This window comes from Lissotriton helveticus, chromosome 7 (assembly GCF_964261635.1).
Source record: "Lissotriton helveticus chromosome 7, aLisHel1.1, whole genome shotgun sequence".
NCBI lineage: Eukaryota > Metazoa > Chordata > Amphibia > Caudata > Salamandridae > Lissotriton > Lissotriton helveticus.
This window is the reverse complement of record NC_136068.1, coordinates 737,819,559-737,837,726: the sequence shown is the minus strand read 5'-3', so window position 1 is coordinate 737,837,726 and position 18,168 is coordinate 737,819,559. Positions and strand designations below refer to the sequence as shown.

The following is an 18,168-nucleotide window of genomic DNA, read 5'->3' as shown; positions in this document are numbered from 1 at the left end:
ATCACCTTAAAGGAGATCAAATGGCAAAAGAGCAAATATAAGGTGCCATTGAGGTGTTTTGTCTTCCTGCAGCATTTGCAATTTCATCAAACACGGAGGTCAATTCGTTTGCTTTTTTGACCTCTAAGTGATGGAATTTTGTAACTCTGACTTACTGACACTTGGGTAACACGTGTGTCAAAGGAGAAGGCCACTACAGTGTGACAAGGCCTTTATTAATACGTGTACTAATAAAACACGTAACAATTCAACATTACTGATATTTCCAACTAACCCAGCGATGTACTCAACTTCAACTCATAATCCTGGATCAGGACTGGCTTTAGTAGGGCTAAAAGAAACCAAGACATTTTGGGCCTAATTCACAAAGGTAATTGAACCGTAAATGCATGTTTGCCGCCGTTAACGCTACACAGGAGGTGGGAAGTGGCGCTACAAGGAGTGGTTAGCCTTGTAAGTTTGTGAACGTCTGCAAACTTGTAGTTTGAGTGAATTCACAAACTGATATCTGACTTTTCCTACCTGGAAGCGGTCGGAGATTTACAGCAGTTTGGCTGTGAAGTAACTTCCCTTCCAAGATGAAAAGGGGAACGGATAACCCTAAAATTTGGTGAGAGAGAAGAAGTGTTAGATTTCAACTGGAAGAAAAACATTTTAAGTGGGGAAATAAATAAAAAAAATGTGCATTTGCACAGCAGACTTCATTGGCTTTGTGCGCAATTTTACGATCTGTAGAATTATGCACTGGGGAAATAAGAGCTCGGGGATGTGTCATGTCACACTCCAACAAGCACACCGGCAAACATGCAGCTGTGGCAGCTTTCCAGGTGTGGCCCTGGGAATGTTTTTAAAATCCAAAACGTATTTTACCTGCATATGCACATGGGCCTCGTTTTATGCGTGCAGCTAAATTACTGTTTTCTCAGTGATTTCTAGCTTTTGTGACAATATTTCTGCTGTGAGCGTTTCAGAATGAGTCAACTTCTGAAATCATAAAAAACTAGACACACAATGTTCTCATGGATATAGAGAAGTTTTTGCAGCTACACAGTAATGCCTTTCTGCATTCACCAAAATTGTGCTTATTAAAGAACTTCTTATTGATATTGCTGTCAGATTTGTGTGTTTTCAGTTTTTGGGGATTTTGTGTACCCAAACGAGAGTGTGAAGAGTGAAACACTACACCTCTAGCAACAGATCTATATACGTTATTATTCCACAATCCCAAGAGCAAGTGACCTTTCCCCATACTTGAACTAATAACCAAACAGACAGAATCCACCCACGTACATTCAAGCTGAAGCCATCTGATTCATTTCACTGACCAACCACAGGTGGAGGTTGTAATCGAAAATGTTCACTTGAAGATCGGAAGCATATAGAAACGAGCCCTATCACGTAGAAAAAACACAGGTCACTACAGTTATCTTTAAAACAAACCAACATCATAAGATCTGAAACTGATTAAGGCCTCAGTTGCAAGTGAGTTGCCGGTGCAATGATTGTTTCTAGTGATTTAGTAGCGCCAAGAGAACATTGTATATTGAGTATGCACTACTCATGAATGACATTACCAAATTACACCACATTTATACCACAAGTACATACCTGTGAAAATGTGGTGCTAAATTCACCAGTCTACCCCCAAACCGCAGATAAATATGTTTGGATCCTCTGGTATCCTCGCTCTTTAAGCAGCAGTTGAGTGTTTTGCGATCTCCAAGCCTTTAGTGAGCCGATATAAATGGGTAGCATCCCCACTCCGAAATATGGTCCAGAGCATTTGGCCTGATGGATGGACCAGAGCACGATATCAGAAGCACATCATCATATGACGAGACTCCGGTCTGCTAAGGAAACTAGGACCTATGCGGTCATGCTGATCTCCGTCAACCTTCAGCACAACAGGGTTCTACTATGGAAAGCTGTGCCCTTTGCAAACGCTGCAGACACAATCCAATCCAAAGTAATGTAAAGTATCAAAACTTCCAGTTCTGTTGCTGGTTAGGTCAGTTTCTGTGCAACCTAACATTCCCCAACTCTACACTACTATGTCCGACTATTTCTAAACTTATAGGTCATCGAATGAGAGTTGCCTGTACGACAAAGTATATACACAACGCCACTTAAAATCTAACAAAAAGTACATTGCAGCACTTTTTATTTATATCAGTCCTTTACAGAGAGCTTACCTCCCAAAAGAAGGAATACTAGGGGTCTTATAAGTAGTGCTCTCAGTACTCCTGATGGAGCTGGTAACGCCTCATTAGGATCAGGCTGGACTGGCAACCCAAAGCAGCCCTGGCAATTTTGTCAGACTAGCCCCCCAGAATGGGGGGTGCAAGTGTGAAGCACTGTTGGTTTGTTACTGGGGGCCGATATTGCAGCACCGCTGCAAAACTGTCCTCCAGTAACAAAACCGCCCCCACTGCTACAAAACTATCCCCCACCTTTCAGCCAGGGCCGGTCTGGGAACTAAAACCGGCCCTGGCAAAGTGCTTGGCTGGCCTCCCAAGGGGGTTGGGGCGCAACCGAGCTATTTACCAGGGCCGGTTTCGGCCGATTTTGTTACAGGGCAGATATTGCAGCTATGCTACAAAAATGTCCCTGTGACAAAAAGGGCCCCCCAGGGACCCAAAACCGGCCCCCACCCTGGCGGTCCACCAGGGAAACGCCCTGTGCCTGCTACGGCCAGTCCGGTCCTGATTTCAGCCTCCCGGGGAAAACGCCTGACGCCCGCTGCGGCCAGTCCGGCTGTGAGTGAGATTATAAATTGAGGTGTTTCAAATGGAGATTTCAATTGCAGAAAGCAGACCAAGGCGCATATTTGCCCAGAGTTCACGAATGGCAGCAAGCAAAGTTGCTGCACTGCGTTTTGTGAACGGGAGGGATCAGAACTGCACTATATCTACAAAGAAATGACCCAGTTATGCTATATCCCTCTGCTGGAGCACTTTCAGCATCCATGCACCAACAAAGACAGCCTTCCTGCACAAATGCTATGCTGAAAGGCCCTTTCCTCTTTGAATGTGTGCCGCGGAATGCAGCACATATGCAAAGAGGTAAAAATGAGAAGGAGTAAAAATTAGAATATTTCTCCACGTTATGCCAATTTTAGGGAGGCGCAGGATTTTAGCATAAATCTCATATGTCTACAAGACTTTGTAGATAGGGATTTGTGTCAAAATCCATGGGTGAATGCTCAGAAAAGCCCGTGCATCAACAATGGAATGCCTTTCTGATACAAACTATTGCACAGCAGCACAATGCACTGTGTTACAGTTACCTTTTGTTACAAACCAACGCAAATCACCAATGGCGCTGGCTTGTAAAACCCAACCAGGATTTTGCGTCGGGTCATCTTTAAAAAAGTAACACAAACCCGACACAAAGTTTTTGTAAACCTGAGACAAAATTTCTATGTAAAGCACAAGGGAAAACATGCATGAATCGGCATAGAAACACCAAGGGCCAGATGCATCAAAGGGTTTTTGCCCATTCTGTGTCTATGGGAAAATGTGTTCGTACATAAGGCCCTAAATACCCTATTTTATTCCCCCAAAACGAGTGATGCTCGTTATTTCTCCACCCTTGGAATTATCAGTATCCGAGTAATGGAAATTTGGGGTCGAGAAATGAAGGGAACTATCCCGGCCCACTGGTAATGAGGCCACTACCATTGCTCGAATGTTTGCTGCTGACAATATTCTGTGTCCTTCCGAGGTGGGTACCTTGGGCATCATACATTTGCTAACAATAACATCTGTTATTTACATCACCTACAAATGGGCAGTAACGTGGTATTTAGAGCTATATAAAACAAGCCTTTATTTGGATTCGGGATCCTGCTATCCTGGTAGATTAACCATAAAAATGCTCCGCCTGGGCTGACATCAAGTAAGAAAGACTGGTAACATATTTTCCGGTTCTATTTTCTTCCTTACAACGTCCCACTTTCCCACCTCAGTTTACTTGGAGGTGCATGAGTCATGACTAAGTATCAGACTACATAAACAAACGCACAGCGTCCGGTTTACCCACAGTCTGTATTTAAGGTGCAGTTTCCTCCACCCCTGCATGCCACATAGAGGAACACACATCCCTTAGTCATATGACACCATCGTATGGCCTACGCCTGCCGAGAGCCCTGCAATAAATAACACACCCTCCCACAAACCGTGAAATTCTATTTTCATATTCCTTGTTTATAAAGTGTTTTTTTCCTGGAAAGTCTTTTTCTCCTATCTTATTTTCCACGTAGGTTATATATATATGGACCTCGTCCATCTTTGTTACAGTCTCATAACCTGCTTGTGTGTTTAGTTACTTGAAAATGTGTTTTAGCAGTTGGTCCCCATATAGTTTCTTTATTATAGTGCAGGTGGCATGGCATATTTAGGGAGCCAACGTGAAACGTCCTATTGTAAAGTACTTGTTGTAACAGTCGGTAACCAAAGATGGCGTTTGTATGAGTAGGGTTCTCTCCATGTCTGACGCATGGGTTTCTAGAGCTTTCTCTGTCTGCCCGCCCCTTTGTAGAGTTGCCACCTGGATAGTTTAGTACCAGCACTACCAGTAATGTATTGTCCCTGCTGGAGTAAGAAAATAGGAATATCACCTAAAGCTAGTATTTTCCAGTTTATTAGTACATACTTTACAAAGTAGGAAGAAAGCAATTTAAACCGCGTTCCAGAGCAGCCTTAATGATCCCTGATCACTAATTAAAGTAAACAAAAACAGAAAGACCATTTTAAAAATTGATATAGACGATTTTCTTTACAGTTCTATTTAGGTATTATGTCCGGGCCTTGGCAAGAATTAAAATCTGATGAAAGTTATTTTACGGTGGGCTATGCTATTTGCTCTTAAAGCACTTAGAGCTAGAGGTAAGAAGCATTTTTGCATTCACAAATGGCCCAATTCGCATTGGGGCTGTTTGCAACTGCAAAAATGCATTTCCTGAAATACTAAACCAAATTGGGTTTTGTGATTCGGTATTTGAAAGGGGCGTGTTTAGGGCATACCTTCCTAATACCGAATTGCATTAATATGTACAAATGTTTTGCGACCGAAATGCGGTCGCAAAACATTCATAATGTACCCCCAACTCAAAGTTGGATATAACCCATTCGCAAATACGAAAGGATCTCCAAGTGATCAGTCAGTGTTGGTGCTGTTTGTGGATACATTATGCTGTGTACATCCTTGTATCTTGAATAGAGAACTTATGAAGTGAAGTCAAGTCTGTATACCTCTTCGCTACAATATATTGGCGACAAGTGGGAGCTATTTTTGGAAAGTGGACACGACACGAGTCGAGTGTTAGTTTGTCGAACTATCAACAGCTTTTGTCGTAATTGGACTCACCCAGAGGGATAAGAGCTTTGTTTCAAAAGTCATATCTCCCCTTCAAACTAAATCGAAAGGTGGTTTATGGCGTATGAATTTTGGGAAAACACTTTATTGAAAGAAAAGTGAGGCTGAGTGATAACGACATTTTGCTTGCCATTTTTAAAGTGTTGCCATTACTGAGGGTGTGAACTTGGAAACGTCTGCGGCACATGCTTAGAATTCCCAGAGCCAACAGCATACTCCTGAGCAGTTGCATGGATGTCAAAATGAATTTTATGTAGAAACAGACGTGCAACGATGCATGGCACGTTGGAAAAACAAGCTCCAATGCCAATCGAAAACAATGTTTAACGACACTTGGCAGCCATTTTAGACCCTTGGGAAGGATACTATTGCATTCTAGGGCATCCATGGTATTTAGATGAATGCGGTAAGGAATAGTAGGCGTTCTGGATAATGTGTTCTTTTTCTCCTCAGTGTTGAAGGAGGAGGTAACGATAGTGAACCACAATACTTGTGCCTTCAGCCTGTGTATTGTGCATTGACATTTTTTGGCGGGATTTACCCAGCAAAGAGCACCATGCAACAAGTGAGCAAGGATGTATGCAGCATTTTAAGTGACAAAAACTCTGAGTAATTTCTGTGTGTTCGGTGGTACACAAACTTTGCAAATATGAAGACTAGTGAAACTACAGCAGTTTCAATTGGTGGGGTTGTGCATCCTGTACATTTAAGTACACCAAAATAATTCTTGGCATCTCCAGGGGAACCAGCAGTACAGTGGAATGAATGGAAGGAGTACTTCCTTAACTACATAGCCAACATAAGAGAGAGTAGTGTTTAATTCACAGCTAAGAGAAAAAAAAGAATCCTAATGTTCTCTTTAGGTCCGGAAGGATTACATATTTATAACCAACTACAGAAACCTGACAGGAGTGGGGTTGATATTGATGTTTTTAAAAGTGCAATACAGGCTTTGGATGAGCATTTTTCACCCACTGTGTGGATTGCAGTAACCCGCCATGCATTCTTTCAAAGTAAACAGGAGAAGCAGGAGTGGAAGCCAAAAGATTCCTAATGAACACATTCTTACCCTAATAGGGATAGGCTCACATGCCTGTTGACATTTCTCCTACTACCATTGTACTTCCATCTGATTCGGCCCCCCCTTACTGCATAGTGTGACTCTCTCTTGTTGCTCGTCTACATCTGTCTATTACAATACCCTGTTGGGTGCTGTAATATGTGACCTTTCCTGTTTTTATTCTCCCTCCTATTTGATATGACTATTGCATTTTGTCCTTCCTCCCATCATACTGTAAAGCACTCCGATATCCCTCGGGATCTTGTTCGCGCTATATAAAACTTTATAAATAAAATAAAAAATAAATAAGAAGAGCACTGAAGACTATGTTTCTGTTTTTTTTAAAACGGTGATCTTGTGTAGATTTGGACATTTGCATGACAAACTGGTTTGCGATCAAATTGTGATTTATGCCAAGAACATGTCCATGTCGCCGGACTGGTGGCCTTTGGATTTGGGACCTGTTCCCATCCCCAAACAGACAGTGAAGAACTTGGGTCTACGAAAGGATCAGGGACTGCTACTGAAGGAACATGCGAACCAGGTGACTGGCTCTTGCTTTCGGACAATCGGACTTCTGAGACGTGTGTTTCCATTCCTGCCGGACGACCATAGAAAAACCCTTGTCCAGGCCCTTGTAGTTAGCAGGTTGGATTATTGTAACAGCCTTTTTATATCTGCTAATGAAGACGTACTTAGCAAACTACAAGTGGCTCAGAATACCGCAGCAAGACTGGTCCTAAATGTCCCGCCCAGAACACCCTCCCGCCCGCTCCTGGAGAAGCTTCACTGGCTGCCTATCCGCCAGCGGACGAGATTCAAGATCTGTTGCACTATACACAAATGCCTTTATGGCTCTGGGCCACAATATCTGACTGAAAAATTCAAGTTCTACAAACCTGCACGCACTCTGCACTCTAGTAACCAAGCTCTGTTAAAAATTCCATCTATCAGAAGAGCAAGGCAAGGTGGCCGAGCACTTTCTTACATAGGCCCTACCCTATGGAACAATCTCCCCCTCAATCTGAGACAAAACCCTAATCATTTTATCTTTAGGAAGACATTAAAAACACATCTGTTTCTGACAGCATAATCCTCTTTTCACACTACTAAGAGCTCTGTTTTAGACACATAGGGCGAACTAAGCGCGGAGATACCCCATACGGGGGTCGAGTCTGGCGCTATATAAGCATATGACTAAATAAATAAATACAGAAGAAATAGTGGGTGGAAGGTGAGGCTAACTTTAAAGACATTGTAGCGATTTTCAAAAAGGCAGAACTTTCAGAACGATGCGCTAAAGCTACATTGGAACAATAAAAGAAACTAGTAGATGCAGGGAATAAAGTGTCAGAGGGAAAACAGAAGAGTTTACAGACTGGTGGGACATATGATGACCAAAGAAAGGCTAGGAAGAAAGTAGAACAAACAAACATTTTTAATATTGTTTGTTTCCAGTGTGGTAGCACATTGCATTTAACTAGGTTTGAGAGGTGTCCAGCTAAAGCTGCCAAATGTTTAGAATGTAGCATCATAGGACTTTATGCCAGAGTATGTATGAGAAAACCAAGGAAGAAAAGTAGTATTAAAGTTGCATGTGTGAGAGAGAGGGAAGAGGAAGAGTCCTCAGAGGACAGTGAGGAAGCGGTTAGGCTCGCAGAGCAGAAAAAACGTGGTGCTGAGCATTTCAGTGGAAGGCAATAGTAAACCTTTATGTTGGTTATCCTTTGGGGAGTCTCCTTACAGGTAGCAGCTTACTCTGGGTCCCTGTACACTATCATTGCTGAGAAATTCTTCATTAATAAGACTGGAGATCAATTGGAACTCCTGGACATTTCTACAGAGAGCTATACGGGAGACAGGATAGACAAGTTGGGGTTCAGGCAACCAGTCTTCAGATTCAAGAACAGGCATACGATATGTAAACTTTATGTAGCCAAAGATGGACCTTTAGTGTTGGGCTGGAAAGATCAAAAGAAATTGAGTATAAATTCAGGATCCAAATAGTGTTGAGCAGGTCTTAGTAGAATGTGTGGGGATGAAGACACCAAAAGGTAGGTGTTAGAGGAACTTTCAGAGTCTTCCAAGAAAAAAATGGTCAACTTAAAGGGTTCACTCATAGCATCCGACTTAAGGAGCTATGCTAAAATTCATATAAGGTGCGCAATATTCCTTTCATTGTTAGGGAGAAGATGCGGAAAGAGTTAGAGAAGTAGCTTGAGTTAAAGATCATCAAACCAGTATGGGTTTCTCCATTGGTCGTAGCACACTATGCCAATGGCAGGGTGCGCCTGTGTGTGGACTTGAGGGGACTGAAAAACAATTTTGTGGTGGATCAGTTCCCACAGCCTCACATTGATAAAATGTCTTTGAGCAGAAAAATAAATGGTTCTCTACATTGGACGTATGTGCAGCATATCACCAGGTAGTGTTGGATCACAGCAGCAGATATCTAACTACATTCTGTACACCGTTCAGTTGTTATCAATTCAAGTGCATGCCATTTGCGTTGGCATCAGCCGCAGCTGTGTTTCAGAATTTGATGGCACAATTGTTGGGACATATTTCTGAGGTTACTTTCTTTGAGGATGACATTTTAGTGATGGGTAAGGATAGAAAACATCATGATTTTACTGATACCACATTGATGTCACAAGTATCGATGTAAAAAATATAGATTAAAAAATATAGACTCCAAAAATATCGACTTACATACCTAAACAGGTAAGAACAAGAATATTGACTCAAAAAGATCGATGTAAAAAATATTGATTTAAATATATATAAAATAAAATAATGTATATTAAATATATTAGAAATAATAACAAATGTAACAAAATAAAATAAATGTAATATACATCTTAACACAATATAACAAATAAACAATTAAAAAAGATAAACACAACATAATAATTTATACATATATATTTACTTAAAACAATTAATAATCCTATTTTTAAGTTATTTTAAAAGTGTAAAAATTATATATATATATATATATATATATATATATATATATATATATATATATATATATTTATTTATTTATTTTTTCCACACAAAAAAGCCCGTGAACTCCGAGGAGGCACTCAACAGCTTGCCCACCATCCAGTGTTCCCAATCAGATCGCCTCGACCTACCGGTAAGAATACAATAGCCTGGCGCGTTTCGAGGCATGACGCCTCTTCGTCAAAGGCTTAACGTCTTTCACATATGGCGCAATGACAGCTCTCTATGAATAAATTGTCGGGCATGCTTTGATTCGCTGATGGCCCCCAGTGGGCTGCGCTGAGTGCGCTTACATCTGTGGCGCACGCTGGGACATGTGGTTCTGCAGAGAAAACATAAATAATTCCCCTAAGAGGGTTCAATGTCCCATAATTTTATTAAAAGCAATTTAAATGTCCTTAGTAGAAACCAGACTGTCAGGGCAACACGATCTTCACTTACTGCTCTCTGTGCTGCAAAGCGGCTCGGATACAGTTCCAACCGCAGCCTCTCTTGATTTAGAGATGGTGCACTCCTCCACGGCAGGGCCGCCGTGCCCATATTTTTTCAAATAAATGCCCGTGAGCTCCGAAGAGGCACTCAACAGCTTATTTTTAACAACTATATTTTTGCAAACGATATGAAACACTTCAAAATTTTTTACATCGATATTACTTACCTCACGTCGATATTCTTGACTACGATATTCTTGCTGTCGATATTTCTCAATCATAATATTTCTGACTCAGTATTTTTGCAACTCAATATTAAAAATTCAATATTCTGTCTGCGCACCATTTTATAGGATTAACTTAATTCTATTAAAAATGTGTTAAAAATTTCTCACACAATGAGACTTTTATTGAAGAAGAACACCAAGTATGAGTGTAATGACAGCTGTCAAAAGGCGTTTCAAGAAATCAACCAAGCTATTACTAATGCTCCCATGTTACAGGGTTTTGATCCTAAAGCAGATTCTAGTTTCACCATGGACGGGAGTGGTAAAGGATTCGGCGGTGTACTGACTCAAAAAAATGAATGGGGTTGTGAATGTATAATTTCAGTTGCTTCTTGCTCTTTATTACCTGCGGAGAAGAAGTACTCTATGATGAAACTCCTTTTGAGGTTGATAAGAGGCAGTCTACCCTATTCCAAAATGAATCCTGGGTGGATGTGAAGGAGTAAAAAATTTAATTGGAAGGGGAAAGATTGAGAAAAGGAATTTTGGACTCACAAGAAACATGGAGTGAAAGAAGTACATGTAAATGTTGGGCAGTGAGTTTGTGTAAAGTTGGTCAAAGAAGTGGCTAAAGGATAACACAAATTCAGTAGCCTTAAAAAGGGTTAGAAGAGTTGTGATGAATACTGTTGAACTAGAAGCTGGCAGTATTTAGCATATTGTCGTATTGCTCTTGTCAAAAGTGTAAGTGCTTATGAAATAATGCAGAAGGTGAGTTGCAATGTGCAAGGAGTAACAGGTATTGGTTGTTGAAGGGGTCATATTATAGGGAAGAGAACAGGACAGGAATTGGTGGAGAATAGTAGGACCATGGATGAAGGAGAGATGAAGGAGACTGTACGAGTTTTCCTTGAAGAGAGAAAAGATAATTTGAGTGGATGTGAAGGAAGAATGAGTACTTCTGGAAGAATTTTAAGAAAACCCAGAAAGTTAGAGAATGTTTTTGCGCGAGTAAGTGCATTTGTGGAAAAAGAAGAATATATAAAAGGGGGAAAATGGGTGTAGAGATTTTATGGTACTTTACGTTTTTTATTTTTACGAAAAAGGGACGTGTAGCAATGGGTAAGTTCATGTATGCCTGTTATTCGAATGTGGATCACTGTAGATGGAGTAGAATGTTGTGGGAGTTCTAATATATATAAAAGGGTGACATGGAATGCCCTGGCATCAGTCTGTGTCGGTGCTGTGCTATGCATACATTGTGCTGTGTACATGCTTGTATCTTGAATAAAGAACTTATGAAATGAAGTGAAGTCCATGAATCTCTTCACTACAATACCATACTGGTTATAACTCCAATTCAAAAGTTGAGCTTTACACATAAACAAAATATACACACAAAATAGTATACAAGCATACTGGATGTGAATATCAATATGCACTTTTGGTTACTTGAGTCGTTGGTCCCTGTACATTGATATCAACACTAAAGGGTGGCTACCAATTTCCCTTAAAAAATAAAATGCATCCCGGATGAAAGTCCACAGCTGGAAAGATCAGTTGGTCCATCTCACCATTTGTTTCTGGCGATGCCTGCAGGTCTCCAGGTTTAAGGATTTCCATGTAAAATGACTCCAATGTTCCTTGGTGATGCAATTGCTGCCTCGTAGGATTGTTTCCAATGCCGAAGTGGCATAGCCATAATGTTTGGTGGCACCTACAATTGAGATGCCTGCAGGGGTGTTTTAAAGCTGTGTCCACCTCCTCACTAAACACAATAAACTGCATAATAAATGCCCTTAACCCACCCAGCTGCATAAATCAATTTAAGTTTTTAGTAACATTGACTCCTAATACATAACGCAGAATAGCAATCCAACCGATCTCCTTCTGTCTAACTTCCATCTCCTAACCCTATGACAACATTTAATCATCTCCCCTCAATCTAATGCGTGAATGGACATATGCCTAGAACACAAGAGTAAAACCTGTCACATATTTATTGACATATATGCCCGGAGTAGCGTGCTACTCATTAAAAAAACACTTCAACATCTCATCTGGGATAGTAAGTGTTTTAAAAATAAAATTGCAATTACAACCATTAATTGTTTCCATTCAAGTAGGCGCGTTGCACTTTGTCTGCTTTTAAGACATGCATATTCTAGTCACAATTTCACCAAAGACGAACTGTTTGGTGAACTCCACACATTTAGTGCTACACCCAAATCCTAATAAATATTCTACCTCCAAGAAACTGGGTCTTAATGAATGCATGCCATGATTTCTTAAGAGCACAATACTAATCTGCCTAACCTACAATAACTAATAATCACTGGATTAACTGCTTTCCTTGGGTTCTGGAGTAGGGTGCTAGTCACTGCAAAGCATGTCAATGCCTCATTAGGATTGTAAGTACTATGTAAATGCAACTGCAACACAATACAATGTAAACATGCATTGATTCCCTGTAATTTGGAACCCTCATTTTCTCCAAAAGTGATTGCAAACGCCAGAGAGATAGCCAACCAGATATGGAACATGAATTCTGGAAGAATTGCAGACAAGGATGAATACACACACTATTGAGGACCCTTATTAACTCCTTCCAATGAATGATTGTGATTCCCCCGCATGCAAGAGTTTCTTAAATTGATGTTACTGAGAGGAAAGGGACAACAGTACACCGTACCACACTTTTCCTTTCTCCTTCCTCCCTCAGGAGTTGTCTAGGTTGGATACTGTCAAGTACTGGACTTTGAGAAGGTCTGTTAAATTTTATCCTTGATTGCCAGAAGAAAGGGCGCTTCTCTCCATTTGCAAAGTGGCTACCATGCCTATAGTTGTACACATGAAAGATGTCAAGACGCTCCTTAATAGGGTCCAAGTTAGGAGGAAAAAACACAAAGGGTAAAAACCTTGTTCGTAATCTTGTAACTCTTGATTGACGATGAAGATTAATACAGAAGTTCAAAGCAAGGCACCAAACTTCCTCTGACATCAGGGTAGACGACAAAGTCAGACAAGGACATTCAGAGATAGATTCATTATAAGTTCCAGCTTCAAGAACAAAAGGCAGGGGGAAATAAGGGATGCATCAGTCACTTGTAAACATCTACTTATATATGACTCAAACAGGAACTGACATCACAGAAAAATATTCTATTTCATATTGGTTTGGGAACTTCAGACAGAATTGTCTGGACAGACCACTATCTTGGAAAAAACAGTTTATTAGGCTTGCCCAAGCCCCTGTCCTGTAACTTGCGGCTTCAGTTTGGCAACTGAAGAGGAATCCCAAGGCTGGTACCTTCTGCTCAGAGCTGACCTCCACAATCCCACTGCAGCCCTCGTTGCCTGGAGCTCTGCATGGCTAGCGTAACAGCGACCTGGAAACACCAGTGTGGTGTCAGTGGCACTCACATACTGCCATCAAAAAGCTACCTGACAGAAAGAGGCTTGAAGGCTTGTAATATCTGGGGAGCCCTTACCACACCGATGTAATACATACCAAAAAGGTCAGGCCAGAACTGCATTCTTAGATTCCGGTTTTGTGGTAAATGGCCAGAGCAACCGACTGTGCAAGCTGGGAACAAGACAGTTCTGTTTTCCCATTAATACCTCCACTCCATCAACTAATGTAGTCCCGCCCTGATTTACTTGGACAATACATTTTAAACATGGGATTGGCCATTTCTGCAAGTCCTCTGGTACCAAATTGCCAATGGCTGTAAATATATGCAAAAACTGTCCATCAGCTTGTTGACAAATGTGACTGTTTAGCCTGGAAAATTAGAGCAGTGTACTGTAGTCTACTCTAGGCTATCATAAAAAATGTAACACTGTCTGCAGAAACTACTGCCCCATGAAGTTGCTGAGTCAAGGACCTCAGCATTACCGATCCAAAGTGCCCAAAAGCCACTGAGCCTCTCACTGCAGATGGAGGAGAACTATAGGAGCAGAAGAGTTATTACCTGGAACAACAACACAGCCTAGCACTCACCCTCCATCTGCACAACTATTACTGTTTATCCTGTATGGGGCTTCTCCATGTACCATCCCCAATTCCAACTTTCCTTCACCCTGGTGTGGGTGAGGATAGGCCCCGCACCAGTGTGTTCTGACGGTGTCCGTGAAGAAGTCTACTCAAGCTGTAATTGGAGGTCACCCTGACCTTGCTGGTTGGTCAGTGGTTAGGTAATGAGCTGACGCATGTACTAGCCAGATCCAGAGCTCATAAACAAGTGTTCTTTTGTCTATCCTGTACGCGCTCAGCATTTTGTTCTTAGGGTCAATGCCCATTCTAACCCAGCAGCAAATGTGACTCTCCTGTTGACCACAACCATTGAACTTGTTTTGTTATTTTGAATGGGGTCAAAGACAGTAGGTCCTAGGGAGACTAACTCTAAACTGAAAGAGTGCCTGGGTCATCCCGAGTATTCCAGTGTTGGAATTCTCCAAAAGTGAGCTCAGATTCAGATGTTCTAACATTTATTGCCTACCAAACCTTGTCAGAGAGAAAGCCCAAAGAAACCGGAGCACTGAATTTGGAATTTTTCTGACTGACTGGTAGATCCCAACATATTGGCACTTGAAGTCCAGGTACTGCCTGATTAAAATGGATTTAACTACAAATAATGAGACCTGAGATATGAAGACTTTTTTCAGGTTCTATTAAACTTCCATTCAACATTGTGTCAGGGACAACTAACAGGGCCTGCCCCATCCTCACACTTCCCTAGAACTTCTGGTCCCCCTTCTGGAGACAGAGGGAGTAATGGCTAGAACCCAAGACGCAAAGGGACAGTGAGGAAAGAGAAAACACTGGTTCGTTCTTGTCGCAGGTTTCTCCACCTAGCCTTGTGTGGTATGACCAGGGTGAACCCTATAATCAAGGGAATCATTATCAGCTAACTCATAGCACAACCATTGAACAGCTATTGAACTTTACAAGCGATGACACTCTTCCTTACCCTTATCGAGCTGATTAATTCCTAGAGACCTAAGACCCTGGGGTCACTGTAGCATGGCAGAAAACTTAAATGAAGACGTCTGACACCAGAACAGACAAGTGGGACCAGTTCTAGAACGAGGAATGTTAGAAGCAAGAAAACATGCAAGGAGCAGCGTAAAAAGTATGCATAGGAAGAGAGAGGGAGAACAAAATAAATGCAAGGTAGTATGGCTGGGTGCAAACCATGAGCGACGGCAAAGAGCCTCAGCACACCGCCAAGTTGCCATGCACTTCACTAAACAGCTACCTGCTCTTGTCTAAGCTCTTTCCCACGAGGCAGAAGAGGACCCCAGCATAGCAGAAGTACTTGCAAATGCCACTGCCTTCCCTATCTAAGTCTCCACTGTCCCGTATGCCAGATCTTCAGCTGAATTTACCTACTCTGCATCCGTCCCCAGAAGTAAATACCTAAAATCGCATCACTGAGTTTTCAACTGCTGACTCCTGTAGGCATCTAATGATCCTGCCTTGAAGCCGTACCACTGGTTGTAATACAAGTTGTGACACATTGATTTTATTTTGATTTAACAGGTTTGCACCTTGGTTTATTTAAAAACACATTCCCCACAAAGGGTTAAATGTCAGGTAGCGTCATTAATATTAGGTCCCCCAAGAGCACTTCTTAAAGCCAACAAACGTGTTGAAGGTACCTAAGTAGAGCCTCCATACGCTCCAAGGTTAAATGATTTCAGCACTCTGGACAGCTCCCTTGCTATAGCTTGTGCTGAAAATCCATACAGTACAGTCCTATGAAAGATTTCCAAACTGGACTGAGCCGCACCAATATTAATGCCAAACCAGCGGTCAGTGCTTGAAGCATTTTCCAGACCACCTTGAACCAAAATAAACATATATGGGGATATATATTTTTAATTGAGAATGATAGAGTTATCTGAGTTTCAAAATTCATTCGAATGTTTACTGTTTGACAGTTTTAATGTGCTATTTCTTTTCCACAGTAGTGACCCTAGCTAGATCCCAGGCACTTAGTGAGGGTTTTGGAGGCCAAGCTTCTCATCACTAACCCAGGACCCTGGAAGCTTGTATATAGGGAAGATATGCATGCACTCTCAAGTATGATACACTGCCACATCAAGAATCTGAGAAAACACCTGATACATTTAATTAAAAGCAGTTATTTTGGTACTTCTACGCACTCTATTTCGACATTGCACATGGCATATGACCCTGAAACATTACAAATTAGAAACACATTGGAGTCTTCACATTTATATCGCTGCTCGTTTTTACTTTTTATGAATAAGCAATTTTCAATAAATTTACTTAGTAATCATCAACTCTGCAAAACCCAATTTAAGTGCCGTAACAGATCCTTTACACTAGTTTGAACGTGTGATGCACAACTTTGGGCCAGCTTCACACGTTCAGCAATGCCTTAGTCATCAGTGCCGTCTCCTGAGACCGGTAGATTAGATGAGAGCTGTCATGCTTCAAACATCTCAATAGGGAGAAAAGATGCCTCCAGTGATCCTGAAGCAGATGTGATCTACAGACAAGACAGCTACGTTGCCATTTCTATAATCCCATCGTTTTCTCACTATATGTATCATGGTTGCATCACTGCAACACTAAAATAGGCAGTTAGCCACCAAAGTGGACGAAAGTAATGCCCATCGACAACTTAGCAGACCCTTGCCACCATCGACGTGTTTGCTAAAAGCACAAATAGACAGTGGCTGAGAGAGATGTCTGTGATCAGGGCACATTTGATTAATGCATAAAACTGGATTTTCCAATTATATAATCTTTCAAAAAACAATCAAGAGAGGTAGGACTATTTTTGCACGGGCCGTCCTTGTCCCAATGTAGTAATCACAAAATCAACGGAGACGGTCCACTTTAGAGAGTGACTAATTTGTAAAAATGGTGTCAAAACATCACAGAGGTTGTTTAAAAGATCCCTCACACACCAACCTGGTTGGTGTCATGCTTCATCATTGGGTTACCAGTTGGGTAGCCGAATTCTACCCAACTGTGCTGAGACACCTGTTTACAGTGGAGCGGGTTTTGGTTTGTTTGGTGTGTGATGAAGTAGTGAAAGTGGTGAATATTAAAAATACCTATGGGAAACTCACTATATGATACTTTATTCCCAGTGGCCCCTGGTATGCTTAAAAAATGCAGTGGATAATCTAAAAGAACAATACATTTGCGTCTGGATTATCCTTAGGTCAGGTCGACATGTTTCAGCTCGGTTGAAAAAATGTTGGAGCTTTCTTCAGGACCTATTGAATAAGTGAATAATGTGCAAGAGTGAAGAAGTGAGTGGTACAAATAAACCACGTGTGTAGCGCGAATATACATACTCGCTAAGGTGTGCTTAGCACCCGAAGTTCAACTGACCTTTGAGATTCAGCGATAGTAAAAAATATTGTATATCCTGTAGGGAAAAAAAATGGACAAAACAATACAACATGTAACATGTAACATAGAAAGCATGATGTGTAAATTACAGTTATACCCCCTTGATTAATCCCCCTGTAGTGATATTCACAGCCAGTGTCACTCAAACGTGTAACAACATTCAAAGAAACATTCACAACTGTTATTGGAGTCATTGCATGCTCGTAAAATTGGTGAACATGCTGGCGGAGTGCGCAGGTCATAACTACATGCGGCTTCAATAGACCACTGCCGCGGTGAGAGCAGGCAACATGTATGCGCTTGGTTGACCCACGTTAGTTTGTTTTTTTTACTCTTTTTATTTGAAGATTACATAGAACAAGACGGTCATTACAGTTGTATGTGTGAGTCACTTACAGCACTTGGAAGCATAGATCAATAATAAGTTACATGTCATCAAGTAGATCAGCTTTTTGGAGAATAACATTTTCAGTCTACAGTCTCTACGCTGGAGCTGCGGGCCAGAGGAGGCTCACAGATGTTACCTCTGAAGTCGTTCCAGCATGACCACACCTCCCCCCATTCCCGAGGGCACCCTCGAGCCATATATACAGTCTTTTCTTGCAGCATGCACCAGTCCATGTCTTTTGTCCATTCAGTTAGCTTCGGCGGAGTGGGAGCACCCCA

The 18,168-nt window shown here is 41.4% G+C and overlaps 1 protein-coding gene across 3 annotated transcripts in view; it reads right to left on the bottom strand.

Moving 5' to 3' along the window:
* FGF1 (fibroblast growth factor 1) overlaps nt 1–18,168 on the bottom strand; it is a 466,028-nt gene that overhangs the window by 172,603 nt on the left and 275,257 nt on the right. The window lies entirely within an intron of this gene.